The sequence below is a fragment of the Pseudophryne corroboree genome, chromosome 2 (genome assembly GCF_028390025.1).
Source record: "Pseudophryne corroboree isolate aPseCor3 chromosome 2, aPseCor3.hap2, whole genome shotgun sequence".
NCBI classification, from domain to species: domain Eukaryota; kingdom Metazoa; phylum Chordata; class Amphibia; order Anura; family Myobatrachidae; genus Pseudophryne; species Pseudophryne corroboree.
The window spans coordinates 717,850,207-717,867,528 of record NC_086445.1 but is presented as its reverse complement, the minus strand read 5'-3'; the positions used below and the strand labels follow the sequence as shown (position 1 = coordinate 717,867,528).

Sequence of the window (17,322 nt, the reverse complement as noted above, 5' to 3'; positions counted from 1 at the left end):
TGAGGTTTATTGCCGCCCAGGGCGCCCCCCCCTGCACCCTTCAGTGCTGCTCTGTGTGTGTGTGTGAGACTGGGAGCAATGGCGCACAGCTTACCGCTGCGCGCCTTACCTCATGAAGATCTGATGTCTTCTGCCGCCTAAGAGGCCTTCTCATCCGGCTTCTTTCTTCGGCATCTGTGAGGACGGCGGCGCGGCTCCGGGACGAACCCCAGGTGAGACCTGTGTTCAGACTCCTTCTGGAGCGAATGGTGTCCAGAACCCTTTAGAAGCAGTGCCCAACTTGACAAGCCAGCTCTGCTTCTCTCTCCTCAGTCCCACGATGCAGGGAGCCTGTTGCCAACAGGACTCCCTGAAAATAAAAAACCTAACAAAATTCTTCTTCAACAGAAAACTCTGGAGAGCTCTCTGCAGTGCACCCATTCTCCTCTGGGCACAAGATATAACTGAGGTCTGGAGGAGGGGCATAGAGGGAGGAGCCAGTGCACACCCATAGTCAAAGTTCTTTTTAGGTGCCCTATCTCCTGCGGAGCCCGTCTATACCCCATGGTCCTTACGGAGTCCCCAGCATCCTCTAGGACGTAAGAGAAAACCCCCATAAAAACTCATGTCGACCTTTTGTCCATGTCAACTTAAGGCGTGTCGACCAATTGGCGTCTACCTGGAGTCTCAGACCCCCTAGAGCAGTGATGGCTAACATTGACACTCCAGCTGTTGTTGAACTAGACATCCCAGCATGCCTTGCTACTGTTTTGCTATTTGGCCATGCTAAAACTGATGCAGGGCATGCTGGGATGTGTAGTTCAACAACAGCTGGAGTGTCAAGGTTAGCCATCACTGCCCTAGAGTATCAGAATTATTTTCACAGCACCTCTAGACTATAAGTTTCTTATTGATAAATTTAGAAATAAATATTGAATTAAGTAAAATTGTGTTTATATGTCACCCTTAGGGTCAGTTATATAATGAGGGACAGAATTCACTTCTGCCTGCCCACATAGTTTATGATTGGCAGCCACCAGCAGCATGGGCAACTTTGCCAGTTACTAGTTATTAATTACTATGTTATAATTCATCACATATAGTAATACACATACGAAATGTTGTTTAAGCACTTAATAATTCCTGTATTTTCCTTTGCAGACAATACTAATATAGCAGTTTTAAAGTTGCACTGCGTTTTTTTTTATTTTACAATTGCATTCTCTTCCAATTGTATTGGCTGCAGCATTGTACACTCAAATAACCGATAGGTACTACATAAAACTGGATGTAGTTATCTGACCGGCGGTCACATTACCTCCCCCCTACATCCCGCCCGCTGAGAATCCCAACAGTCGGCATGCTGACCAGCAAGGACTACTCCCACTCATGGGTATCCATAACACCCAAGAAGCGGGCGCTACCGCTCCCGCAAGGGGCTTGCTAAGCTTGCATATGAAACTCTTCTCCTTCCAGTAATAATTCAAAAAAAAATAAAAAAATAAAAAGAAGAACAGACAAACACTAAAGGGGAAATCCACTTACCTTTAAAGAAATATCAGGCACGAAAAATAGAAACCTGGGGGTCGATTCAATTCGGCAACTTAAGAATAGCGCCGGGAATTAGCTGCCGACGCTATTCAATTCAGCTCCAGTTAAGTCGGCGATGGCCCGTTCTCGCCGACTAAACAGGTTGAATTGTCGGGAGAACGGGCATTCTCCGACTTAACTCCCAGGCGCGAGGCTGATTCCCGACATAATCAGCCTTGCGCCGGCCGCGAGGCAGCACTTTTGTCGGTTTTCTTCTCTCACCCCCCGGGGATGAGAGAATTCCCGACAATTGCGGGTAACTAGCAGCTGAATTGAATAGCGTCGAGAGCTAATTCCCGGCGCTATTCTTAAGTTGCCGAATTGAATCGACCCCCTGTGTGTTTTACGTAGAAAACCGGGGCTGTTTATAGGGATTTTGTTTTGCCTGACCGATAAGCCGCAGCTTACACCGGCTTATAAAGGCTAACCGAATTGCCCCAGGCAAGACAAACCGAATTGCCCCAGGCAAGACAAACCGAATTGCCCCAGGCAAGACAAACCGAATTGCCCCAGGCAAGACAAACCGAATTGCCCCAGGCAAGACAAACCGAATTGCCCCAGGCAAGACAAACCGAATTGCCCCAGGCAAGACAAACCGAATTGCCCCAGGCAAGACAAACCGAATTGCCCCAGGCAAGACAAACCGAATTGCCCCAGGCAAGACAAACCGAATTGCCCCAGGCAAGACAAACCGAATTGCCCCAGGCAAGACAAACCGAGTTGCCCCAGGCAAGACAAACCGAGTTGCCCCAGGCAAGACAAACCGAATTGCCCCAGGCAAGACAAAAAGGCCCGGTAATTAACCCTGGCTAATTGGATACCCCCCCACTAAAGATGTGTTATCAGATATTCAGATTTAACAAGCAATTCAGTTAGCGGTGACATGCAGCTGCTCACATAACTGCTTATTATGGCACCCCAATATTGCAGATTGTCTTGCCTACTGTACCTTTGCACCTTGTAAAGACATTTCTGTAATGTTGGTGCAGGGAGATGCAGAAAAATGTCAGAATGTTGGCACCTCGTGACCACCGCCGCTAACTGAATTGCCACAGAAATGATAAAAATGCAATTTTGTTTTAGCTTGATTGAGCAAGGCCTTCTACTTGTTAGGATATGATTGTACAGATTACACTTACCCACTATCCTGAGCATGTAAACAGTTTCTCCTCTGGTATGTAAAAAACGTATCCAAAATTATATATGACCTAAAAGTAAAATAAAAATAGATATTTTCAAATTGAATAGAACATTTGAATACTATTACATCTCACTAAAATGTAAAACATGAGCTTAAACATGCATTACGGTACATGCATACATCATTAAATGCGATATCAGAAACTTGTCAGCCACGTGGCATCAAGAAGTAGCCGGGTGGTGGCCTTTGTGCGAAAAAAGGCATGCCCTCACAGGGAAGGGGCATGGCCACACAATACGACCAATTCACATTATGCCCACACAATATGGCTCCTTATACCTATTACGCCACAAAGTAGGGGCCCCCCCTTACCTATCTGATGCTAAAGCGTGGACTGAGCCCAATGACGAGCCACTCAACAGAGGTTCAGGCTATTGTTTGCCTACCCTTAAAGCGACCTGGACCTAATCCTGGAGTCACTTTTTTGTGACACGGGCCCTCTGCCCACCTAACATGTCCCACAGACCTGGCTGCACCCAAGGGATTTGTGGGCCCAGTTAAGATTGTGAGCAGGAGGATTAATTAAAAGCCACAATCAGAGGTTTATTTATAATGAGCTATTTAATGAAAAATTACTAGTCTTACACAATGGGATGCTCATTTCAATGTTCCGGTCTGGATCAGAAACTTTAAAACAAGCACTTGCTTCTGACAATGTATAATATACAATTTATAATATTTTAAAAAGATGTGTAGTGTCAAAAAAGCAAAATGTATAGACAAGGGTTCTGAAGGCAGAGATCACTTGTATGATAAAAATGCACTCATGCAAGTAACATTGTTAAACCATTGCTATTTACAGAATCAGCTTAAAATTATTCCAAGCAAATGTTTTTTTTTGTTTTTTTTTAAAACACACCAGTGTGGAGACCGCCCTACAGCAGAAGGCAATCATACTCTGAAACAGCACATAATTCAAGTTTAAAACAAAGATGTTACAAAGACCAAAAGTGAAGCAATTATAATTTATTCCTTTCTACACAACAATTATACAATCTGTTAATTTTGATCATTTGTCTCAATATTGTAACTGTTCAATATTTTCCATCTGTTAAAATTTGGGTACACAATAACTCTATGTGCCTATCTGTGCTTTGGGTCGGTTAATGATTAACCCCAAAAAGACAAACCAATGCAAAAATCTATATTCCAAAAATGTTCCCACACAAAAGTGAATAATCTCCTATATAATTGCCCAGATCGGTCACTCAGTGTGGAAAACGCTGGGAGTGGCTAGTAGCTCTCACTGGGTTAGCAGTAGGTCTATCACACCCAGTCCACAGCTGATAGGGCGAGAAACGCCCGCCCTCACAGGTTACATCCAATGGGAGCCTTTGGCTGCTGTGTGTTCCCAGAGCAGGATTAACAATGCGGCTGATGGAGCTGCAGCTCCAGGTCCACACCACAAAATAGGCCCACTGCATCTGCAGCAACATACCCTCCAACAATTTACACATAAAAATCTCTTCAAATTCGAAAAGGGAGCGTGGACCCTTTTCGTATACTTTCAATGGAAGTTTGGAGAGCCAAAAAAATCGGTACAGACCAGTTGGAGGGTATGCCACTGCATCTGCAGCAAGTCTCTGCACTGTAGATAGGGATGGGGGGGGGGGGGGGGGGGGGGAGAGAGAGTATTTTACTGCAGCGTCCTATGTCCTGCTGCCAATCGGCCAGCCCCCTCCGGCATCAATAATCCTCACTCTCTAGCCACGGCACAGGTGGAACAAAAGCTGCTGCGGCTACAGGCATAGATGTGTATGAAAGCGGCGCAGTGGAAGGCTTTCATAGCCCTCCCTGTGCCGCATACTCAGACCCGGAGCCGCCTCTGCGTGTGATGTCACAGAAGTGCCTCCCCGCCACAGCCGCGCCAAGATCCCCAGAGGCCCTGACTCCGCAACACAGCACCTGGGCTGCCGGCCTGGAAGCCCCGAGATGGCTAATGTAACGGATCGAGTGGGTGATATCGCTGAGGGTAATGTCTGGACGCTGAATCAATGTAAAAGGTGACAGTACTGTGCAGTGTCACACTGTACAGCACTCTCACCTTTTACACTGATTCAGCGAGTCAGTCAGTTCTGCCAGCCAGTCACTATTGTTAGCGCCAGTGTCCCAACGCGCCGCATTACTGGAAAGTAGACACATTAAATAAACTACATCTCCCAGAAGCCCTTAGCGCCAAAGCATTCTGGCACTAAGGGCTGCTGGAAACGGAGTTTATTGAGTGCATATTCTTCCCTGTAATACAGCGTGTTGGGACACCGGCACTAACAATAGTGACTAGCTGCATGGCTGCTGTGCAAGTCTCCAGGAGAGCCACTGCCAAAAGGGAGCACAGCAGTTTCGCTGCTCCCAGGAGAAGCATTACCCGCCCCTCCCCCACTCGCAGTACCTCCGGGCCCCACCCGCGGCACCCCCACACACACCCTCCCCCACCCGTGGCACAATGATTGGAGGTAATACTCAATATAATACAAATATTGCACACCACAATGGCGTGCAAGGGTTAAGGGGGCAAAGCCCCTTACGACGGTGTGAAGAGCACCCAAAGGGCGCAATGAATCATCCAGTGATATTAAAATTATTTGATGCAGTCTGTTGCCTTCAGTCACCTGATACGCATTTCAAAATCTTATAACAGACTAACAGGAAGCACTTTGAGCAATGCTAAACAATTTAAATTCTTACATCAGGTCTTGACAAACCCAGTCATGGCCTCTAACCACTGGGTAGCTGTGCCCTGCTGTAAACAGGACTATTTGTATATGCTCATGCTGTGCTCGGAAGAGGCTAATTATTGGCAGTGGAATGCTCTGTAATGACATTGGCATCTAATTCATGCTCCAGAATGGTGTGCACACAGCTCAGCATACTGGAGCACTTGATTAAAACTTGTTCACATAGGCACATAGTAGAAATCCAGTGACGTGAGGTGAGGCAGAGCCTTTCTTGTCATACTCCAGAGTTCTGGATTATAAAAAAAAGTATATGAAAGATACAAAAGGATACATTTTAAAAATATCTTCTTAATAGTATTCTAATAATTTTTACAGTCAAACCTCTGGAGTAAAAAGTATATGACAGGTGAGGCAATGCCTCACCTGCCTATCTTGGCTGCACATCTGATCAAATGTCACTCAAGTTCCAGCTGTAAATACTGCTGCACCTGTGTATAATGACCAGATGCTCACTTTGGCTCGTATGTTGTGTGTAGATCGGGCTCTGGTACTAGCCAGTGCGACAGTGGGTATATCTGCATATGAAATGCTACATTACAGTGTTTTCTAGGAAGAAAAAACACTAACGTAGCATTTCAGATGCAGATACAGCCGCAGTCGCATACAGAATATATGCATGCCGCATATCATTTTAATCAGCAAAAGTTGCTTGTGCGTATTATTTAGATTGTTTTGCAAAGAAGACATTTTAATGGGAAAAGTCACACTACCAAGTCACACCACGAAATGGCTGGGAGGGCTGTTTAATGTGCAGGGAGGCTAGATTAAGTGGATACATCTGTTTGTCATTACGAAAATGCACACTTCATCCTTGTACATCTCAAGTGGTACGCAAAAATACTCTCAATGTTAAGGTGTGTACACACGGTAAGATCTTTTCTTCCGATTCTGACTAGTCAGAATCGGAAGAAAAGATAGTGCAGATCGCAAGGTGACAGTCACCTTGCAATCCGATCCGCGGCCCCGCGCGGTCGGCATCGGCCGAAAAAATAGGCTGTGCAGGCAAGTCAATCCTGACTATCTCTATAGAAGAGATAGTCAGGATTGACACTTAGCCAAAATCGCATAGAACCAGGATCGCAAGCACACTCATTATGTGCTTGCGATACTGGCTAAGTGCCGACCCGGCCCCCCGTCGCACAGTGAGAATCGGATAAGTCCGAATCTCACCGTGTGTACACGGCCTTAGAGGTACAATATTTAAACTAGTATGTGCAGTCCAACTCCCCAGTGCTTTTCATTAGCAGTTTAAAAAAAAAAAAAAAACACATGAAAGTACTAACACTACAAAGCTAGGCAGTTTGTTTTTTTATTTTTTTTATTTTAAATAAAAAATAAGATGCATTAATGCAATGCTTAACTCCGGGGTGGCCAACCCACGGCTCTCGAGCCGCACGCACTCTTTCATCCGCCGCATGCGGCTCAGCCGGTTCCTGGCCACCGCTGCCCTGGCCTCCCCTACTCCCGTGCTGCTGCACCTCACTCTCCGGCGCCGGTCCGTGAGCCAATCAGAGCTCGCGGACCGGCAGCCAAGGCTGCCGGACCGCGAGCTTTGATTGGCTCACGGACCGGCGCCTAGAAGAGAGACACAGCTGCCGGAGAGTGAGGGGTAGGAGAGGCGCACGCTGCGCTCTCCTCCCCTCACAGACAGCAGCCACACGGTGAGCAGCACAGGGGAAGGGAGGGGGGGGGGGGGGTCGGCGTCAAGTATAGCTGGCACTGGGGGCATTGCTGGCACTAGGGAGACGTATATCTAGCACTGTGGGGACTCTAGGCACTGGGGGCATTGCTGGCACTGTGGGGACATATATATCTGGCACTTGGGACGAGGCTGAAGTTATCTCGTGCACTTGGGGGACGTATTTGGCACTGTGGGGACACTGGCATTGGGTGCATAGCTGGCACTGGGGACATATATATCTGCCACTAGGGGCATATCTGGCACTGTGGGGACACTGGCATTGGGGGCATAGCTGGCACTGGGGACATATATATCTGCCACTAGGGGCATAGCTGGCACTGTGGGGACACAGGCATTGGGGGCATAGCTGGCACTGGGGACATATATATCTGCCACTAGGGGCATAGCTGGCACTGTGGGGACAAGTATATCTGGTACTGGGGGGAAATGTATATCTGGCACTGGGGGGACATGTATATCTGGCACTGGGGGCATATGTGGCACTGTGGAGACACTGGCATTGGGGGGGCATAGCTGGCACTTTGGGGACATATCTGGCACTAGGGGCATAGCTGTCACTGTGGGGGCATATATATCTGGCACGGGGGCATAGCTGGCACTGGGGGGACATGTATATCTGGCACTGGGGGCATATCTGGCACTGGGGGGACACTGCATTGGGGGCATAGCTGGCACTTTGGGGACATATATATCTGGCACTAGGGGCATAGCTGGCACTGTGGGGACATATATATATGGCACTGGGGGCATTGCTGGCACTGTGGGGACATATATATCTGGCACTTGGGACGAGGCTGAAGTTCTCGTGCACTTGGGGGACGTATTTGGCACTGTGGGGACACTGGCATTGGGTGCATAGCTGGCACTGGGGACATATATATCTGCCACTAGGGGCATATCTGGCACTGTGGGGACACTGGCATTGGGGGCATAGCTGGCACTGGGGACATATATATCTGCCACTAAGGGCATAGCTGGCACTGTGGGGACACAGGCATTGGGGGCATAGCTGGCACTGGGGACATATATATCTGCCACTAGGGGCATAGCTGGCACTGTGGGGACAAGTATATCTGGTACTGGGGGGAAATGTATATCTGGCACTGGGGGGACATGTATATCTGGCACTGGGGGGACATGTATATCTGGCACTGGGGGGACATGTATATCTGGCACTGGGGGGACATGTATATCTGGCACTGGGGGGACATGTATATCTGGCACTGGGGGCATATGTGGCACTGTGGAGACACTGGCATTGGGGGGGCATAGCTGTCACTGTGGGGGCATATATATCTGGCACGGGGGCATAGCTGGCACTGGGGGGACATGTATATCTGGCACTGGGGGCATATCTGGCACTGGGGGGACACTGCATTGGGGGCATAGCTGGCACTTTGGGGACATATATATCTGGCACTAGGGGCATAGCTGGCACTGTGGGGACATATATATATGGCACTGGGGGCATATCTGGCACTGGGGGGAAATGTGTATCTGGCACTGTGGGGCATATATGTATCTGGCACTGTGGGGACATATGTTTCTGGCAGTGTGGAGGCACCAATTTTTTTAAATATTTATATGTATGTGGCACTGTACTGGGGCATTATATGTATGTGGCACTGTACAACATAACTAAAAACGGAGTTATGACAGAAGGTCATACTCCTACAAACGTCATAACGAAAGGTGTGCGCACAAAATGGGGTGTGGCTTTGTGAAAACTAAACCACGCCCCCATTTTATACTGGCTCTTCCCCTTGACTACAGATCTTTTCTGGCTCTTTGCCTCTGACTGGTTGGCCACCCCTGGCTTAACTAAACAAGTTTCTAGAGCGAAAGACCCTGAACTGTTTGAGGCGGCAGCCCCTAAATGAAGTACAGGAGATTCTAGATACTACTAATAGTTCTTCATCTGCTGATCAAAGTTAGCAAGTGGAAGCATAAGGAATCAGAAGCTGCTTCAAGTATCTTGGGACCCTGGTTATGTAGAGCTACAGATCCTTCATTCAATTTTACTTTGAATGGAAGCAGCTTTTAAAATCTAAACCCACATTCCTGGATATCACCTAAAAACAAAGACTCCAAATGCCTGATAACATTTCTGACTGCTTAACACAAAATATTTCGTAAAAATAAATAAAAAACAGCAAATCATTGTTCACACGAGGCCCTGCCTTGACTAAATAATCTTCCAGTCACACATACATAGGGGTATATGCAATTGCGGTCGAATTCCCGAAATTGTCGAATTTCGGGTATTTTTCGCCAAAAAAAAAAATTCGTCAATGCAATTCAGTGCTTTTCGTCAAAAAAAACGGACTTTCAAAATTCGACTTTTTGAAATTCGACTTTTTGCAAATTCGACTTTTCTGCAACGATACAAGTGCTGCAATTCGACAAAAGCATATTCAATTCAAGTTTGGAAATTCGACAGCAGTGCTTTTAGACAGCAAATTCGTCATTTTCAATCCGCCACACTTTGGAGGGTGAAACCAATAAAAAAAAATTAAAACATGTTTTTTTTGTGTTTTTTTTTCGTGGTAATATCAGATCTATTTATATTAGAAGGGATTAGGTACTTGGTTTGTCTTTTTGGGAGGCACAAGTATTATTTATATATTTTTAAAAATAATATTTTTTTTTTTATAGATGGAATGGTGAAATCCCTGAAAAAAATGGCGTGGGGTCCCCCCTCCAAAGCATAACCAGCCTCGGGCTCTTCGAGCTGGTCCTGGTTCTAAAAATGCGGGGAAAAAATTGACAGGGGATCCCCCGTATTTTTAAAACCAGCACCGGGCTCTGCGCCTGGTGCAAAAAATACGGGGGACAAAACGAGTAGGGGTCCCCCGTATTTTTTACACCAGCATCGGGCTCCACTAGCTGGACAGATAATGCCACAGCCGGGGGTCACTTTTATACAGTGCCCTGCGGCCGTGGCATTAAATATCCAACTAGTCACCCCTGGCCGGGGTACCCTGGGGGAGTGGGGACCCCTTCAATCAAGGGGTCCCCCCCACCCAGCCACCCAAGGGCCAGGGGTGAAGCCCGAGGCTGTCCCCCCCATCCAAGGGCTGCGGATGGGAGGCTGATAGCCTTGGTAAAATGTCAAGAATATTGTTTTTTTCCAGAAGAACTACAAGTCCCAGCAAGCCTCCCCAGCAAGCTGGTACTTGGAGAACCACAAGTACCAGCATGCGGGAGAAAAACGGGCCCGCTGGTACCTGTAGTTCTACTGGAAAAAAAATACCCAAATAAAAACAGGACACAGACACAGTGACAGTAAAACTTTATTTCATACGTCGACACACATATTTACCTATGTTCACACGCCGACATCGGTCCTCTTCTCCAAGTAGAATCCACGGATACCTGAAAAGAAAAGATCAATATACTCACCTCAGCCAGGGTCCAGAGATAAATCCACGTACTTGTTAAAAAAAAAAAAACGGACACCCGTACCATGCCGGACTGAAAGGGGTCCCATGCTTACACATGGGACCCCTATCCCCGATTGCAGAGAGACCTCTCAGAGTGACAGCTGTCACAGAAAGGTCTCTAAAGCCAATCAGGAAGCGCAACGCTCACCTGATTGGCTGTGCGCTGTATGAGCTGTCAGACAGCGCATCGCAAAGCCTCTCCATTACTTTCAATGGTGGGAACTTAGCGGCTAGCGGTGAGGTCACCCGCCGGTCAGCGGCTGACCGCGGGTAACCCCCGCAGACGGCAAAGTTCTCACCATTGAAAGTAATGGAGAGGCTTTGCGATGCGCTGTCTGACAGCTCAGACAGCGCACAGCCAATCAGGTGAGCGCCACGGAAGTAGCGCTTCCTGATTGGCTGAAGGGACTTCAGTGACAGGAGTCACGTGGTGTCCCGGCATTCGGGGAAAGGGGTCTGATGTGAAAGCATGGGACCCCTTTCCGTCCGGCATGGCACGGGTGTTCGTTTTGTTTTTTTAACAAGTACGTGGATGTATCTCTGGACGTGGATGTACCTCTGGACGCTGGAGGGTGAGTATAATTTTTTTCACAGGTACTCTCGGATCGTCGGAGACCGTGGCAGTCGGCGTGTCAACATAGGTAAGTATGTGTGTGTCGGCAGTGTGTAATAAGATTTTACTTACCGATAAATCTATTTCTCGTAGTCCGTAGTGGATGCTGGGACTCCGTAAGGACCATGGGGAATAGCGGCTCCGCAGGAGACAGGGCACAAAATAAAAGCTTGAGAAATCAGGTGGTGTGCACTGGCTCCTCCCCCTATGACCCTCCTCCAAGCCAGTTAGGATACTGTGCCCGGACGAGCGTACATAATAAGGAAGGATATTGAATCCCGGGTAAGACTCATACCAGCCACACCAATCACACCGTACAACTCGTGATCTGAACCCAGTTAACAGTATGATAAATTTAAAGGAGCCTCTGAAAGGATGGCTCAACAATAATAACCCGAATTTTTTGTAACAATAACTATATACAAGTATTGCAGACAATCCGCACTAGGGATGGGCGCCCAGCATCCACTACGGACTACGAGAAATAGATTTATCGGTAAGTAAAATCTTATTTTCTCTAACGTCCTAAGTGGATGCTGGGACTCCGTAAGGACCATGGGGATTATACCAAAGCTCCCAAACGGGCGGGAGAGTGCGGATGACTCTGCAGCACCGAATGAGAGAACTCCAGGTCCTCCTCAGCCAGGGTATCAAATTTGTAGAATTTAGCAAACGTGTTTGCCCCTGACCAAGTAGCTGCTCGGCAAAGTTGTAAAGCCGAGACCCCTCGGGCAGCCGCCCAAGATGAGCCCACTTTCCTTGTGTAATGGGCTTTTACTGATTTTGGCTGTGGCAATCCTGCCACGGAATGTGCAAGCTGAATTGTACTACAAATCCAACGAGCAATCGTCTGCTTTGAAGCAGGAGCACCCAGCTTGTTGGGTGCATACAGGATAAACAGCGAGTCAGTTTTCCTGACTCCAGCCGTCCTGGAAACATATATTTTCAAGGCCCTGACAACGTCCAGCAACTTAGAGTCCTCTAAGTCCCTAGTAGCCGCAGGTACCACAATAGGTTGGTTCATGTGAAATGCAGAAACCACCTTAGGTAGAAATTGAGGACGAGTCCTCAATTCCGCCGTCAGAATGAAAATTTAGGTAAGGGCTTTTACATGATAAAGCCGCCAATTCTGACACACGCCTAGCTGAAGCCAAGGCCAACAGCATCGACACCTTCCACGTGAGATATTTTAAATCTACCGTAGACAATGGTTCAAACCAGTGTGATTTTAGAAATCTCAACACAACATTGAGATCCCAAGGTGCCACTGGAGGCACAAAAGGAGGCTGTATGTGCAGCACCCCTTTCACAAATGTCTGAACTTCAGGTACTGAAGCCAGTTCTTTCTGGAAGAATATCGACAGGGCCGAAATTTGAACCTTAATGGACCCTAATTTTAGGCCCATAGACAGTCCTGTTTGCAGGAAATGCAAGAAACGACCCAGTTGAAATTCCTGTGTAGGGGCCTTCTTGGCCTCACACCACGCAACATATTTACGCCAAATGCGGTGATAATGTTTTGCGGTTACTTCCTTTCTGGCTTTTACCAGAGTAGGGATGACTTCTTCTGGAATGCCCTTGTCCTTCAGGATCCGGCGTTCAACCGCCATGCCGTCAAACGCAGCCGCGGTAAGTCTTGGAACAGACAAGGCCCCTGCAGTAGCAGGTCCTGTCTTAGAGGTAGAGGCCACGGTTCGTCCGTGAGCATCTCTTGAAGTTCCGGGTACCAAGACCTTCTTGGCCAATCCGGAACCACGAGTATAGTTCTTACTCCTCTCCTTCTTATGATTCTCAATACTTTCGGTATGAGGGGCAGAGGAGGGAATACATACACTGACTGGTACACCCACGGCGTTACCAGAGCGTCCACTGCTATTGCCTGAGGGTCCCTTGACCTGGCGCAATATCTGTCCAGTTTTTTGTTTAGACGTGACGCCATCATGTCCACCTTTGGTCTTTCCCAACGGTTTACAATTTGGTGGAAGACTTCTGGGTGAAGTCCCCACTCTCCCGGGTGAAGGTCGTGTCTGCTGAGGAAGTCTGCTTCCCAGTTGTCCACTCCCGGAATGAACACTGCTGACAGTGCTATCACATGATTTTCCGCCCAGCGAAGAATCCTTTTATATGAAGAGATGTTTCCATGCTTGACCACAAGCCCTGGAAATTCCTTCCCTGTGTGACTGCTCCCCAGCCTCTCAGGCTGGCATCCGTGGTTACCAGGATCCAATCCTGAATGCCAAATCTGCGGCCCTCTAGTAGATGAGCCCTCTGAAGCCACCACAGGAGAGACACCCTTGTCCTTGGCGACAGGGTTATCCGTTGATGCATCTGAAGATGCGATCCGGACCATTTTCCCAGTAGATCCCACTGAAAAGTTCTTGCATGGAATCTTCCGAATGGAATCGCTTCGTAAGAAGCCACCATTTTTCCCAGGACCCTTGTGCACTGATGCACTGAGACCTGTCCTGGTTTTAGGAGGTTCCTGACTAGCTCGGATAACTCCCTGGCCTTCTCCTCCGGGAGAAACACCTTCTTCTGGACTGTGTCCAGAATCATTCCTAAGAACAGTAGACGTGTCGTTGGAATCAGCTGCGATTTTGGAATATTTAGAATCCATCCGTGCTGACTTAGCACTACCTGAGATAGTGCCACTCCGACTTCTAACTGTTCCTTGGTTCTTGCCCTTATCAGGAGATCGTCCAAGTAAGGGATAATTAAGATGCCTTTTCTTCGTAGAAGAATCATCATTTCGGCCATTACCTTGGTAAAGACCCGAGGCGCCGTGGACAATCCAAACGGCAGCGTCTGAAACTGATAATGACAGTTTTGTACTACAAACCTGAGGTACCCTTGGTGAGAAGGATATATTGGGACGTGGAGATAAGCATCCTTGATGTCCAGCGACACCATATAGTCCCCCTCTTCCAGGTTCGCTATCACCGCTCTGAGTGACTCCATCTTGAATTTGAACCTTTTTATGTAAGTGTTCAAAGATTTTAGATTTAATATTGGTCTCACCGAGCCGTCCGGCTTCGGTACCACAAATAGTGTGGAATAATACCCCTTCCCCTGTTGTAAGAGGGGTACCTTGATTATCACCTGCTGGGAGTACAGCTTGTGAATGGCTTCCAGAACTGCCTCCCTGTCGGAGGGAGACTTTGGTAAAGCAGACTTCAGGAACCGATGAGGAGGAAACGCCTCAAATTCCAGTTTGTACCCCTGTGATACTACCTGTAGAATCCAGGGATCCACTTGCGAGTGAGCCCACTGCGCGTTGAAATACTTGAGACGGGCCCCCACCGTGTCTGAGTCTGCTTGTAAAGCCCCAGCGTCATGTTGAAGACTTGGCAGAAGCAGGGGAGGGCTTCTGCTCCTGGGAAGCGGCTGCATGGTGCTGCCTTTTTCCTCTTCCTCTGCCCTTTGGCAGAAAAGAGTGACCTTTTGCTCGCTTGTACTTATGGGAACGAAAGGACTGAGTTTGAAAAGACTGTGTCTTTTTCTGTTGATGTGAAGTAACCTGGGGTAAAAAGGTGGATTTTCCAGCCGTTGCCGTGGCCACCAGGTCTGTTAGACCAGCCCCAAATAACTCCTCCCCCTTATACGGCAATACTTCCATGTGCCGTTTGGAATCTGCGTCCCCTGACCACTGTCTGGTCCATAATGCTCTTCTGGCAGAGATGGACATTGCGCTTACTCTTGATGCCAGGGTACAAATATCCCTCTGCGCATCACGCATATATAGCAATGCATCCTTTAAATGTTCTATAGTTAACAGAATATTGTCCCTATCCAGGGTATCAAAATTCTCAGTCAGGGAATCCGCCCATGCGACTCCAGCACTGCACATCCAGGCTGATGCGATTGCTGGTCGCAGTATAACACCAGTATGTGTGTATATACTTTTCAGGATATTTTCCAGCCTCCTATCAGCTGGTTCTTTGAGGGTGGCCGTATCAGGGGACGGTAACGCTACTTGTTTAGATAAACGTGTGAGCGCCTTATCTACCCTAGGGGGTGTTTCCCACCGTGCCCTAACCTCTGGCGGGAAAGGGTATAGTGCTAATAACTTATTAGAAATTAGCTGTTTTTTTTATCGGGGGAAACCCACGCTTTATCACACACCTCATTTATTTCCTCAGACTCAGGAAAAACTATTGGCAGTTTTTTCACACCCCACATAATACCCGCCTTTGAGGTATTTGTAGTGTCAGAAAGGTTCAATGCCTCTTTCATTGCCGTGATCATGTAACGTGTGGCCCTACTGGACATTACGTTTGTCTCGTCACCGTCGACACTAGATTCAGTATCTGTATCTGGATCCGTGTCGACCCACTGAGGTAGCGGCCGTTTTAGGGCCCCTGAGGGTGTCTGAGACGTCTGAACAGGCACTAATTGATTTGCCGGCTTTCTCATGTCGTCAACAGTTTTTTTGTAAATTGCTGACATTATCACTTAATTGCTTAAACACAATCATCCAGTCAGGTGTCGACTCCCTAGGGGGTGACATCACTAACACAGGCAACTGCTCCGCCTCCACCTCATTTTCCTCCTCATACATGTCGACACACGCGTACCGACACACAGCACACACACCGGGAATGCTCTGATAGAGGACAGGACCCCACTTAGCCCTTTGGAGAGACAGAGGGAGAGTCTGCCAGCACACACCCAGCGCTATATATATACAGGGATAACCTTATATAAGTGTTAATCCCTTATAGCTGCTGTTAATCTAGTTATTTGCTGCCAAAATGCCCCCCCTTCTCTTTTTTACCCTGAATCAGATGCAGTACTGCAGGGGAGAATCAGGGAGCCGTCCTTCCAGCGGAGCTGTGAGGGAATAATGGCGCCAGTGTGCTGAGGAGATAGGCCCCGCCCCTTCACGACGTCCTTAACTCCCGCTTTTTTGTGTAAAATGGCAGGGGAAAAAATACATCCATATAGCCCTGGAGCTATATGTGATGTATTCCTTTTGCCAGCTAAGGTATGTGTGTGTTATATTGCGTCTCAGGGCGCTCCCCCCCAGCGCCCTGCACCCTCAGTGACCGGAGTGTGAAGTGTGCTGAGAGCAATGGCGCACAGCTGCGGTGCTGTGCGCTACCTTAGTCTTGAAGACAGGATGTCTTCTGCCGCCGCTTTCACCGGACCTTCGTCTCTTCTGGCTCTGTAAGGGGGACGGCGGCGCGGCTCCGGTGACCCATCCAGGCTGAACCTGTGATCGTCCCTCTGGAGCTAACGTCCAGTAGCCTAAGAAGCCCAATCCACTCTGCACTCAGGTGAGTTCGCTTCTTCTCCCCTTAGTCCCACGATGCAGTGAGCCTGTTGCCAGCAGGACTCACTGAAAATAAAAAAACCTAACTAAACTTTTATTCTAAGCAGCTCTGGAGAGCTACCTAGTTTGCACCCTTCTCGGCCGGGCACAAAAATCTAACTGGCTTGGAGGAGGGTCATAGGGGGAGGAGCCAGTGCACACCACCTGATATCTCAAGCTTTTATTTTGTGCCCTGTCTCCTGCGGAGCCGCTATTCCCCATGGTCCTTACGGAGTCCCAGCATCCACTTAGGACGTTAGAGAAAAAGTTTTACTGTCAGTGTCTGTGTACTGTTTTTATTTGGGTATTTTTTTCCAGTAGAACTACAGGTACCAGCGGGCCCGTTTTTCTCCTGCATGCTGGTACTTGTGGTTCTCCAAGTACCAGCTTGCGGGGGAGGCTTGCTGGGACTTGTAGTACTGCTGGAAAAAACAATATTCTTGTCATTTTTCTCAAGGCTATCAGCCTCCCATCCGCAGCCATTGGATGGGTGGGACAGCCTCGGGCTTCACCCCTGGCCCTTGGGTGGCTGGGGGGGGGGACCCCATGATTGAAGGGGTCCCCACTTCCCCAGGGTACCCCGGCCAGGGGTGACTAGTTGGATATTTAATGCCACGGCCGCAGGGCACTGTATAAAAGTGACCCCCGGCTGTGGCATTATCTGTCCAGCTAGTGGAGCCCGGTGCTGGTGTAAAAAATACGGGGGACCCCTACTCGTTTTGTCCCCCGTATTTTTTGCACCAGCACC

General features: G+C 48.3%; 1 protein-coding gene across 1 annotated transcript in view; it reads right to left on the bottom strand.

Annotated features, from left to right (window-relative positions):
• RAP1A (RAP1A, member of RAS oncogene family) overlaps positions 1-17,322 on the bottom strand; it is a 270,806-nt gene that overhangs the window by 142,556 nt on the left and 110,928 nt on the right. The window contains exon 2 of the mRNA XM_063955357.1: positions 2,709-2,777. The gene's annotated coding sequence lies outside the window, so the exon portion shown is untranslated. The remainder of the gene's footprint in view (positions 1-2,708; positions 2,778-17,322) is intronic.